This window comes from Macaca thibetana, chromosome 1 (assembly GCF_024542745.1).
Source record: "Macaca thibetana thibetana isolate TM-01 chromosome 1, ASM2454274v1, whole genome shotgun sequence".
Lineage (NCBI taxonomy): Eukaryota > Metazoa > Chordata > Mammalia > Primates > Cercopithecidae > Macaca > Macaca thibetana.
The window spans coordinates 114314443-114327248 of NC_065578.1; the positions used below are offsets into that span (position 1 = coordinate 114314443).

The window sequence follows — 12806 nt, forward strand, 5'->3', positions numbered from 1 at the left end:
TGCATATGGCTAGCCTGTTATCCCAGCAGCATGTATTGAATAGGGAGTCTTTCCCTATTGCTTGTTTTTGTCAACTCTGTCAAAGATCAGATGGTTGTAGCTGTGCAGCCTTATTTCTGGGGTCCCTATTCTGTTCCATTGGTCTATGTGTCTGTTTTGGTACCACTACTATGCTGTTTTAGTTATTGCAGGCCTATAGCATAGTTTGAAGTTGGGTAATGTGGTATCTCCGGCTTTGTTATTTTTTCTTAGAATTGTCTTGGCTATTTCAGCTATTTTTTGGTTCCATAAGAATTTTAAAATAGTTTTTTCTAGTTTGGTGAAGAATGTCATTGGTAGTTTGATATGAATAGCATTGGATCTGTAAATTGCTTTGGGCAGTAGGGCAATTTTAATGATATTGATTTTTTCTATTCATGGGCATGGAATGTTTTTCCATTTGTTTGTATCACCTCTGATTTCTTTGAGTAGTGCTTTGTAATTCTCATTGTTGAGATCTTTCACCTCCTTCATTGGCTGTATGCCTACATATTTTATTCATTTTGTGGCAATTGTGAATGAGATTGCATTCTTGGTATGGTTCTCAGCTTGGCTGTTGTTGGTGTATAGGTATACTAGTGAGTTTTGTACATTGATTTTGTATCCTGAAACTTTGCTGAAGTTATATCAGATTAAGGAGCTTTTGGGCAAAGAATATGGGGTTTTCTAGATATAGAATTATACTGTCAGCAAACAGAGATAGTTGGACTTTCTCTCCTTCTGTCTGGATTCCGTTTATTTCTTTCTTTTGCCTGATTTCTCTGGTTAGGACTTCCAATACTATATTGAATAAGAGTGGTGAGAGAAGGCATCCTTATCTTGTGCTGGTTTTTAAGGGGAATGCTTCCAGCTTTTGCCCATTCAGTATGATGTTGGCTGTGGTTTTGTCATAGATGGCTTTTATTATTTTGAGATATGTTCCTTCAATATATAGTTTATTGAGAGTTTTTAACATGAACGGATATTGAATTTTATCAAAAGCCTTTTCTGCATCTACTGAGATGATTATGTTCTGTTTATGTGATGAATCACACTCGTTGATTTGCATATATTGAACCAAGCTTATATCCCAGGGTTAAAGCTTACTTGATTGTGGTGGATTAGCTTTGTGATGTGCTGCTGGATTCAGTTAGCAAGTATTTTGTTGAGAATTTTTACATCAAGGATATTGGCCTGAAGTTTTTTTCTTTTTCTTTTTTTGGTGTGTCTTTGCCAGATTTTGGTATCAGGATGATGCTGGCCTCATAGAATGAGTTAGGGAGGAGTCCCTTCTCCTCAATTTTCTGGAATTGTTCCAGTAGGCATGGTATCCGCTCTTTTTGGTATATCTGGTAGAAATCAGCTGTGAATTTGTCTGGTCCTGGGCTTTTTCTGGTTGGCAGACTATTTATTACTGATTCCATTTTGGAGCTAATTATTAGCCTGTTCAAGGAATCAATTTCTTCCTGGTTCAGTCTTGTGAAGGTGTATGTGTCCAGCAATTTGTTCATCTCTTCTAGGTTTTCTAGTTTGTGTTTGTAGTAGTTTCTGATGGTTATTCGTATTTCTGTAGGGTCAGTGGTAACACCTCCTTTTGCCATTTCTAATTGTCTTTATTTAGATATTCTCTATTTTCTTTATTAGTCTGGCTAGTGGCCTATCTTATTAATCTTTTTAAAAATCCAACTCCTGTATTCCTAATCCTTTGAATTTTTTGTGTGTCTCAATCTCCTTCAGCTCAGCTCTGATGTTGGTTATTTCTTGTCTTCTGCTACCTTTGGGGTTCATTTACTCTTTCTTATCTAGTTCTTTTAGTTGTGATGTTAGGTTGTTAATTTGAGATCTTTCTAGGTTTTTGAAACAGGCATTTAGTGCTATAAATTTCCCTCTTAACACTGCATTAGCTGTGTCCCAGACATTCTGCTCTGTTGCATCTTTGTTCTCATTAGTTTGAAATAATTTCTTAATTTTTGCCTTAATTTCATTATTTCTCTCCAAATTATTCACAATCAGGTTGTTTAATAGCTATGTAATTGCATGGTTTTGAGCTTTTTTAGAGTATTGATTTCTATTTTCATTGTGCTTTTTATGATTTCAGTTCTTTTGCATTTGCATTGCTGAGGATTGTTTTATGCCTGACTGTGTGGTTGATTGTAGAGTATGTGCCATGTGGCAATGAGAAGAATGTACATTCTGTTGTTTTTGAGTGGAAAGTTCTGTAGAGGCCTATCACATCCATTTGGTCCAATGTTGAGTTCAGGTCCTGCATATCTTTTTAAAATTTCTGTCTTGATGCTCTGTTTAAGACTGTAAGTGAAGTATTATTGTGTGGAAGTCTAAGTCTCTTTGAAGGTCTCTAAGAACTTGCTGTAGGAATCTTGTGTTGGGTACATATCTAATTAGGATAGTTAGGTCTTCTTGTGGAATTGAATTATTTACCCTTATGTAATTTGCTTCTTTGTCTTTTTTGATCTTTGTTGGTGTAAAGTCTGTTGTGTCTGAAATTAGGATTGCAATCCCTGCTTTTTTTCTGTTTTCCATTTACTTCTTTGTCTTTTTTGATCTTTGTTGGTTTAAAGTCTGTTTTGTCTGAAATTAGGATTGCAACCCCTGCTTTTCTCTGTTTTCCATTTGCTTGGTTGATTTTCCTCCATCTCTTTATTTTGAGCCTATGGGTGTTATTGTGTGTAAGACAGGTCTCTTGAAGGCAGCATATCATTGGGTCTTGCTTTTTTAAAAAAATTTTTTATTTTTATTTAAATTCAGCTTGCCACTCTGTGCCTTTTAAATGGGGCATTTAGGCTGTTTACAGTCAAGGTTAATATTGATACATCTGTATTTGATCTTATCATCATGTTGTTAGCTGGTTATTATGCCAGCTTGTTTGTGTGGTTGCTTTATAGTGCAACTAGTCTGTGTACTTAAGTGTGTTTATCTATTGGCTGGTAATGGTCTTTCTTTTCCATATTTAGTGCTCCTTTCAAGATCTCTTGTAAGGTGGGTTTGATAGTAATGAACTCTCTCAGCATTTGCTTATCTGAAAAGGATCTTATTTCTCCTTTGCTTAGGAAGCTTGGTTTGACTGGATATAAAACTATTGGTTGAGGATATTTCTCTTTAAGAATGTTGAATATTGGCTTTCAATCTCTTCTGGCTTGTGGGGTTTCTGCTAAGATGTATGCTGTTTGCCTGATAGGATTCCCTTTATCTCTAGCTGCCTTTAACATTCTTTCTTTCATTTCAACCTTGAAAAATCTGATGATTATGTGTGTTGGGGATGATCTTATTGTGTAGAACCCTGCAGAAATTTTCTGTATTTCCTGAATTTGACTGTTGGTCTCTCTAGTGACATTGGGAAAGTTTCCATGGATGATATCATGAAACACACTTTCCAAGTTGTTTGCTTTCTTCCCCTCCCTTTTAGGTATGCCAATGATTTATAGATTTTTCCCCTTTACATAATCCCATGTTTCTCAGGGGTTTTGCTCATTCATTTTCATTCCTTTTTTCTTTATTTTTGTCTGACTGTCTTATTTCAGAAAACAAGTCTTCACTTTCTGAGATTCTTTCTTCAGCTTGGTCTATTCTGCTGTTAATACTTTCCATTGCATTGTGAAACTCTTGTAGTGTGTTTCAGATCAGTAGCTTTACAAGATCAGTTAGGTTACTTTTTATACTGGCTATTTCATATGTCAGCTCCAGCATTATTTTATTGTGATTCTTAGTTTCCTTGGATTGAGTTTTGCTGTTCTCCTGAATCCTGATGATCTTTATTCCTATCCACATTCTGAATTCCTTTTCTGTCATTTCAGGCAATTTGGCCTGGTTAGGAACCCTTGTTGGGAAACCAGTGAGGTCGTTTACAGGGCATAAGACACTCTGGCCATTTGAGTTGCTGGAGTTCTTGCATTATTTTTTTAAATTTCTGTGTGTGAGTGTTCCTTTAAATGTGGTATAGATTGAGTACAATCAATAGACTTCTTTTCTGGACATTTTCACATGACCAAGGCTTTGTACAGGGTCTTTATTTATAGCTGATTCTTGTCTTTGGCTTCACTTGGGGGTATGTTAGTGAGGTATTTTTGGTGTTGAAGTTTTGGGGTTTGATCTAGCAGGTGGTGCTTCAACATAGTGGTCAGTTGGTAGGCTCCTGCTGAGTTGTGCCGCTCTCCTATATTTCTTCACAGTTTTAGTCATGCTCCCTTTAATGCTCAGAAACTGTGGGCTCCTGTTCCACTTGAGTGCTGACTGTAGATCATGGCTTGGCAGTCACTGCAGGCAGTCAGTGCAGTCTATGCACTGCAGCTCTAAGGTGATTTCAGGGTTTATATTTCCTCCACAACTTGGAGGCAGTAGAAGAAGGGACCTTAGTAGTGGTCGTGGCTGAGAGTCTTTTACTCATCTCCTAGAGAGATGCAGGCCAGCAATCGCTCGGTGTGAACAGCCTGGGATGGGGGGTGGTCTGTGCTGTGGGCCCAAACTGTGGGCTTCCTGCCTGGTGATAAGCAGTGAGGATGGGTAGGACCCATGGGAGACAGACTGGCCTCCTTTCCTTAGGTTGATTGCAGCTTGTTGGACATGTAGATAAGGTACTCGGGGTTGTTACTCCTTCATTAGTCCAAGGTTAACAGTGGTAGTACCACTGCAGAGGCAGTGGCAAAGAGGCTTTTGATTGCCCCTGGTGGTTCCACCTTGGAGAAACACACAGCTGCTGTTACTAGGAGTGTTCAGCCAATGGAGTGGGGCAGTTGCCCTGTTGGTGTGAGCTTGGGCTCTGCCTGTCCGGGAGCAGAGAGTCAAGGCGTCACTGAGAGAAGAGACTGATCTCCTCTCTATATGGTGATTGTGCTAAAAGCTTGGGTGTAGCCTCGGGCTCTTTGTTTCTTCCCAATACCAAGGGGCAGCAGGGATAGATCTGCTGTTGTAGCAGTGGCAGAGGGGCTGTTGTATGCCTCTGGGAGCTTCTGCTCAGAGAAATTCTGGGCTGCTACCAGTAGATATGCTCAGCGGTAGGGGGGGGTGACTGTACTTTGGTCATGAGCTGGGGGCCCTGCTTGGTGAAGTGAAGAGTTGGGGGTGAAGGTTCCCAGAGAAGAGGGGGTAAACTTCTCTCCAGGGTGGCTGTGGTGTGCTGAATGTACCATCGTGGTTTCTAGGCCTTTTGTTCCTTCCCCAGCCCAAGGACTGCTAGGGTGGTAACACTGCAACCATGATTGCAGAGGGGTTGTGGCTCTGAGATTTCCTCCTTGGAGAAATTCTAGACTACTTCCGATTGAAGTGGTCAGGCAGGGGCAGGGTGGTTGTGCTGGAGTCCCAGATCAGGCAGTCCTGCCCAGTGAGAAGTGAGGACCGGGACCTGTGTGAACAGTCCAGCCACTTTTCCGTAAGGTTGGTGTTCTGTGCTGGGGATCTGCACCAGCCCCTGGACCCCACGGACTCTCCAGTGCTTAGAGATAACAATGGCAAGGGCTGTGAGACAGCAAAGATGGCAACATGCCCCTCCAACTGGGAACTGTCTCCCAAGTTGTTGCAGAGCTGATATTGGCTCGATAGCCCTGGTGAGGGGTGGTTGGAGTCTCAGACAGGGAGGACCCACCCAGTGAGGAGACACAGGATTAGGGACCCACATAACAAACAGTCTTGCCACTTTTCCATAGGGCTGCTGCAGTATCCTGGGAGCCTGCTTTTGTCTCTGGTCACCTCAGATTTTCCAGTACCTGAAGGTATCAACACGGAAGGCTATGAAACAGCAAAGATAGTGGCCTCCCCTCCCTCTGGGAGCTCTGTCCCAAGGAGGTACAGACCTGTTGCTAGCCTGAACACACTGGCAGGAGGTGGGTGGACACCCTGGTTGGGAGAGCCTAGTCAAGAGGAATAGGATCTGGGACATGTAAAAAAGCAGTCTGGCTGCTCTTCTAGTAGGGCAGCTGTGCTTTGCTGGGGTCACATTAGCTCCTGGTCACTGTGAACTCTCTAAAGCCTGAAGGCAACAATGGCTAAGATTGCTTAAATAGCAAAGATGGCAGCCTACCTCTCCCATTGGGAGCTCTGTCTAAGCGAGGTTTGAAACTGCTGCCGGCTGGAAAACAGTGGCAGGGGCAGCTGGAGGCCCTGGTTGGGAGATTCTGCTCACTGAAGAGAAACGGGATTCAGGACCTACGTGGATAAGCAGTCTGACTGCTTTTCTGTAGGGCAGTTGTGCTATGTTGGAGGATGACTCCAGTCCCTAGTCATCGCAGACTCCTTGGAGTTCAAGGGCAACAATAGCTAAGGCAGTCAAACAGCAAAGATGGTGGCCATCTTTGGATGGAAAACACTGCTGAGCCAGTGGCTGGAGACCTGCTCAGCAGGCCCCCCAAGGTAAGGAGAAGCAGGGTCAGGGACCCATGTTAAAAAGCAGTCTGGCCACTTTTCTGTAGGGCAGCTGCACAGAAGACAACAATGGTTAACTCTGTGAAACAGCAAAGATGGTGGACTGCCTCTCCCTCTGGGAGCTCCATCTCAGGGAGATGTAATGCTGCTACCAGTGGCTAGCTGGATCCCAAGCCAGTGGGTCTTATCCTGCAAGGTGCTATGGAAGCAGGGCCTGCATCTCATCACTGCTTGGTATCCTGTATTCAGCCCCTTTCCTAGGGGTATCTGTGGGGCAGGGGTGTGTCTAACCTCTTGCTTTGCCAGAGTTGCAGCTGCTTTTTGCTGGGAAAAAAGAGCCCCAGATATCTAAGGCTCCCAGGGTTCTGTGTGTGCCTAAGCAGCTACTCTGCTGAGACTCCAAAGAGTTCTGCATGTCAGACTGAAGGCCCTGGTGGAGTATGTTCATGAGGGGATCTCCTGAGCCAAGGGTTGCAGAGATGCATGGGAAAAGTGCGGATCCCCAGGGTTGCTCACTCACTGCTTCCCTGGGCTGGGGAGGTTCCCCTGGCTCTATTTTGCTCCCACATAGGTGGTCGTCTTGCCTTGAATTTCTCCATTCTCTTTGAGTTGAGTTGTTTCCTTGATGAGTCTCAATGCATGTACGTGGATGTTTCAATTGAAGATGCTGTATTTACCTGCCCTTACTGTATTTTCTTGCCCTTTCTATTTCTCTCCATGAGTGTGCACACCAGCTACTTCTAGCTGGCCATCTTGGCCAGCATTTTTATTTGATTCTTTTTTATGACTGAGTAGTATTCCATTGTGTGTGTGTGTATGCGTGAGTACACACACAATGGAATGCTGTATTGTCTTTACCCAATCATCTGTTGATGGACACTTAGGTTAATTCCATGTCTTTACTATTGTGAATAGTGCTGTGATAAGCATATAGATGTAAGTATCTTTTTAATATAATGATTTCTTTTATTTTGGGTAGATACCCAGTAGTGAGATTGCTGGATCAAATAGTAGTTTTTTTTTTTTTTAAGTTATTTGAGCAATATCTCTATTGTTTTTCATAGAGATTGCACTAATTTACATTCCTACCAACAGTGTATAAGTGTTCCTTTTTCTAGGCATACTCATTACATCTATTATTTTTTGACTTTTTAATAGTAGCTGTCCTGACTAGTGTAAGATGATATCTCATTGTGGTTTTAATTTGCATTTCTCTGATGCTTCATGATGTTGAGCATTTTTTTCATGGTTCTTGGCCATTTGTATGTCTTCTTTTGAAAAATGTCTATTCATGTCCTTTGCCCACTTTTTGTTTGTTTATTTTTTTTTTAATTATTATACTTTAAGTTCTGGGATACATATGTAGAACATGCAGGTTTGTTACATAGGTATACACGTGCCATGGTGATTTGCTGCATTTATCAACCCATCATCTACATTAGGTATTTCTTCTAATGCTATCCCTCCCCTAGCCCCCCAGCCCCCAACAGACCCTGGTGTGTGATCTTCCCCTCGCTGTGTCCATGTGTTCTCATTGTTCAACTCCCACTTATGAGTGAGAACATGCCATGTTTGGTTTTCTGTTCTTGTGTTAGTTTGCTGAGAATGATGATTTCCGGCTTCATCTAAGTCCCTGTAAAAAACATGTACTCATCCTTTTTTATGACTACATAGTATTACATGGTGTGTATGTGCCACATTTTCTTTATCCAGTCTATCATTGATGGGCATTTAGGTTGGTTCCAAATCTTTGCTATTGTGAACAATGCTGTAATAAACATATGTGTGCCTGTGTCTTTATAGTAGAATGATTTATAATCCTTTGGATATATACCTAGTAATGGGATTGCTGGGTCAAATGGTATTTCTGGTTCTAGATCCTTGAGGAATCACCACACTGTCTCCTACAATGGTTGAACTAATTTACACTGCCACCAACAGTGTAAAAGCATTCCTATTTCTCCACATCCTCTCTGGCATCTGTTGTTTCTTGACTTTTTAAATGATCACCGCTCTAACTGCTTTGCCCGCTTTTTAATGGGGCTATTTCTTTTTTGTTGTTCAGTTGTTTGAATTCCTTGTAGATTATGGATATTAGTCCCTTGTCAGATGAATAGTTTGCAAATATTTTCTTCCATTCTGCAGGCTGTCTGTTTATTCTGTTGATTATTTCTTTTATTGTGCATAAGCTTTTTAGTTAAGCCCCATTTGTCTATTTTTGTTTTTCTTGCATTTGCTTTTGAGGCCATAATTGTTGTGAATACTTTGCCTAGGTCAACGTCCAGAAGAGTTTTCCTCATGTTTTCTTCTAGTATTTTAATAGTTTCAGGACTTACATTTAAATTCTTAAACCATCTTGGGTTGATTTTTGTATAAGCTGAAAGGGGAGGGGCTCCAGTTTTATGCTTCTGCATATGGCAATCCGATTTCCCCAGCAACATTTATTGAAAAGAGCGTCCTTTACTCAATGTATGTTTTTGTCAACTTTGTCAAAGATCAGTCGGTTGTAATTATGTGGCTGTATTTTTGGGTTCTCTATTCTGTTCCATTTATCTATGCATCTATTTTTATACTGGTAGGATGCTGTTTTGGTTACTATAGCCTTGTAGTGTAAAGTCAGGTAATCTGATACCTCCAGCTTTGTTCTTTTTGCTCAGAAATGTTTTGGCTATGGGTTCTTTTTTGATTCCATATAAATTTTAGGATTGTATTTTTCTGTTAAAATTGCATTCATATTTTGATAGGAATTGCATTAAATCTGTAGATTGCTTTGGGTAGTATGGTCATTTTAATGATATTGATTCTTTTAACCCATGAGCATGGGATGTTTTTCCATTTGTTTGTGTCATCTACAATTTCCTTTACCAGTGTTTTGTAGTTTTCCTTGCAGAGAGCTTTTACTTTCCTGGTTAAATATATTTCTAGGTATTTTTTTGTTGTTGCTATTGTTAATGGAATTGATTTCTTGATTTGATTCTTAGCTTGATCATTATTGTCATACAGAAATGCCACTGATTTTTGTACATTGATTTTTTTTTAATCCTGAAACTTTATTGAACTCATTTATCAAATTTGGGAGTCTGTTGGAGGAGTCCCTGGGGTTTTCTAGCTGTAAGATCACATCATCAACAGAGATAATTTGAATTTCTTCTTTCCAATTTGGATGCCTTTTATTTCTTTCTGTTGCCTGATTGCTCTGTCTAAGACTTCCAGTACTATGTTGAATAGGAGTGGTGAAAGTGGGCATCCCTTCTTAGGGCGTTCCTGTTCTTAGGAAATGATTTCAACTTTAACCTGTACAGTATGATATTGGCTGTGGGTTTGTCATATATTGCTTTTATTATTTTAAGGTATGTTCCTTTAATGCCTAGTCTGTTGAGGGTTTTTATCATTAAGAGATGCTGAATTTTATCAAATGCTTTTTCTGCATCTATTGAGAGGATCATATCATTTTTGTTTTTAATTCTGTCTATGTAATGAATCACATTTATTGATTTGCATATGTTGAACCATTCTTGCATTTCTGGGATTAATCTCACCTGATCATAGTTAATATCTTTTTGATGTGCTTTTGGATGTGGTTTGCTTGTATTTTGTTGAGGATTTTTGCATTTATGTCCATTGGTGATATTGGTCTGTAGTTTTCTTTTTTTGTCGTATCTTTGTCTGGCTTTGGTATTAGGATGATACCAGATTCATATAATGAGTTAGGACAGATTCCCTTCACCTCAGTTTTTTGAAAGAGTATCTGGAGGATTGGTACCAGTTCTTCTTTGTATGTTTTACAGAATTTTGTTGTGAATCTCTGTGGTCATTGGCTTTTATTTTCTTGGGAGATTTAAAAATTACCGATTCAGTCTCACTACTCGTTATTGGTCTGTTCAGTATTTCTATTTCTTCCTGAATCAATCTTGGTTGGTAGTATGTTTCCAGGAATTTATCCATTTCCTCTAGGTTTTCTAGTTTGTGAGCATATAGTTGCTCCTGGTAGTCTCTGATTATCTTTTGTATTTATGTGGTATCAGTTTTGGCACCTCCTTTTAAATTTCTGATTATGTTTACTTGGATCTTCTCTGTCTTTCTTGGTTAGTCTAGCTAATGGTTTATCAATTTTATCTTTTAAAGAACTAACTTTTTTTTTCATTAATCCTCAGTATTCTTTTGTTCTTAATTTTATTTAGTACTGCTCTGATTTTTGTTATTTCTTTTCTTCTGCTAGCTTCGAGTTTGGTTTGTTCTTTTTTTTCCTAGTTACTTGAGGTGCAATGTGAGGTGGTTACTTTGTTATATTTCTTTTTTTTTTTTTTTTTGATGTAGACATTTAACACTATAAACTTCCCTTTCAGTGCTGCTTTTTCTATATCTTAGAAGTTTTGGTATGTTATGTTTCCATTTTCATTTGTTTCAAAAAATTTTAAATTTCTATCTTAATTTTGTCATTGACCCAAAGATCATTCAGGAGTGTGTTTAATTTCCATATATTTGTATCATTTTGAGAGTTGTTCTTGGCATTGATTTCTAGTTTTATTACACTGTTGTCTGAGAAGATACTTGGTATAATTTCACTTTTTAAAAATTTATTAAAACTTGTTTTGCAGCTTAATATATTACCTGTCTTGGAGAATGTCCCCTGAACTGATGAGAAGAATGTCTATTCTGCCATTTTGGGGTAGAATGTTCTATAAATGTCTTTCAGGTTCATTTAGTCCAAAGTCCAATTTAAGCCCAGTTTTTCTTTGTTGGTTTTGTGTCTCAGTGATCAGTCTAGTGCTATAAGTGGGGTAGTGACATCCCCTGGTATTATTGTATTGCAGTCTATGGCTTTATTTAGGTCTAGCATTATTTGTTTTATGAATCTTAGGGCTCTAATGTTGGATGCATGTGTATTGTGATCATTATATCCTCTCGTTGAATTGATCCCTTTAGCATATTATGACTTCTGTCTTTTTTTTTTTTAATTTTTGTTGGCTTAATGTCTGTTTTATCTGATGTAAGTATATCTACTCCTTCTTGCTTTTGGTTTCTATTTGCATGGAATATGTTTTTCCACCCCTTTACCATCAATCTATAAGTGTCTTTTCCAGAAGGTGGGTTTCTTGTAAGTAGCATATAGTTGGTTCATGTTTTTTTATTCCTTCTGTTAATCTATATCTTTTAAGTGATTAATTTAATCCATTTATATTTAATGTTAACATTGATATGTGATTTTTCATTATTGTCATAATATTAATTGTTATCTAGTTGCTTTGTAGATTCTTTGTTTCTTTCCCCCACCACCCCCATCTGTGGTTTGGTGGAGTTCTATCATGCTGCCATTTATTTATTTCTCTTTCTCCTTTATGTGATTGTTTTATAAGACCTGTGAGTTTTATACTTCATGAATTTTTATGATGGTGAATAACAACCTTTTGTTTTCCATGTTTATAACTCCTTTGGACATTTCCTATAGGGCTGGCCAAGTACTGACAAATTCCCTCAGCATTTGCTTGTCTTGGAAAGAATTTATTTCCTTTTCATTTATGGAACTTATTCTGGCAGGACACAGAATTCATGATTGGTAGGTTTTTTAAAGCACTTTGAAAATGAAATCTCTTCTGGCTTGTAAAATTTCTGCTGAAATTTCCACTGTTAGTCTGACAAGGTTTTCTTTATAGGTGACTGGATGCTTTTCTCTTGCTGATTTTAGGATTTTTTTTTTCATGTTTACTTTAAACTGTCTGATGACAACACGTCATGATGAAGTCCTTCTTGCAGTGTATCTTCCTGGTGTTTACTGGGCCTCCTGTATCTAAATGTTTAATTCTCTTGCAAGACTAGGGAACTTTTTATGAATTATTTCCCTTAATCTGTTGTTAAAACTTTTTGCTTTTTATTCTCCCATACAAATCATTGGTATTCCCATGGACTCCATTATATACCATGAATCTATATATTGGTATTCCATTGGAATACCAGTGATTTGTATGTTGGGAGACTTTACCTAGTCCCATACTTCTTGAAGACTTTGTTTATTGTTTTTTTATTCTTGCTTCTTTATTTTTGCTTGACTGGGTTAATTAAAAAAATCTGTCTTCAAGTATTGATGTTGTCTCTTCTGTGTATTCTAGTCTACTGTTGGAGGTTTCAACTGTATTTTGTTATTCCTTCAATATTTTTCAATTCCAGAAGTTCTATTTTTAAGATATTTATCTCCTTGGTAAATTTCTCATTCATATCCTGAACTGATTTTTTTTGTATTCGTTTTCAGATGTCTTCTGAATCTTACTGAAGTTCTTTAAAATCAATATTTTGATTCTTTATCTGACATTTCAAATATTTCATTTTGGTTAGAATCCATTACTAGAGAGTTAGTGTGATTTTTTGGGGGATGTGTGATAACACCCTACTTTTTCATACTTTTAATATTGTTATGCTGT

At 38.5% G+C, this 12806-nt stretch overlaps 1 protein-coding gene across 1 annotated transcript in view; it reads right to left on the reverse strand.

Annotated features, from left to right (window-relative positions):
* The window catches only part of SIKE1 (suppressor of IKBKE 1), a 278198-nt gene that overhangs the window by 215952 nt on the left and 49440 nt on the right, over positions 1–12806 (reverse strand). The gene's annotated exons all lie outside the window — the stretch shown is intronic.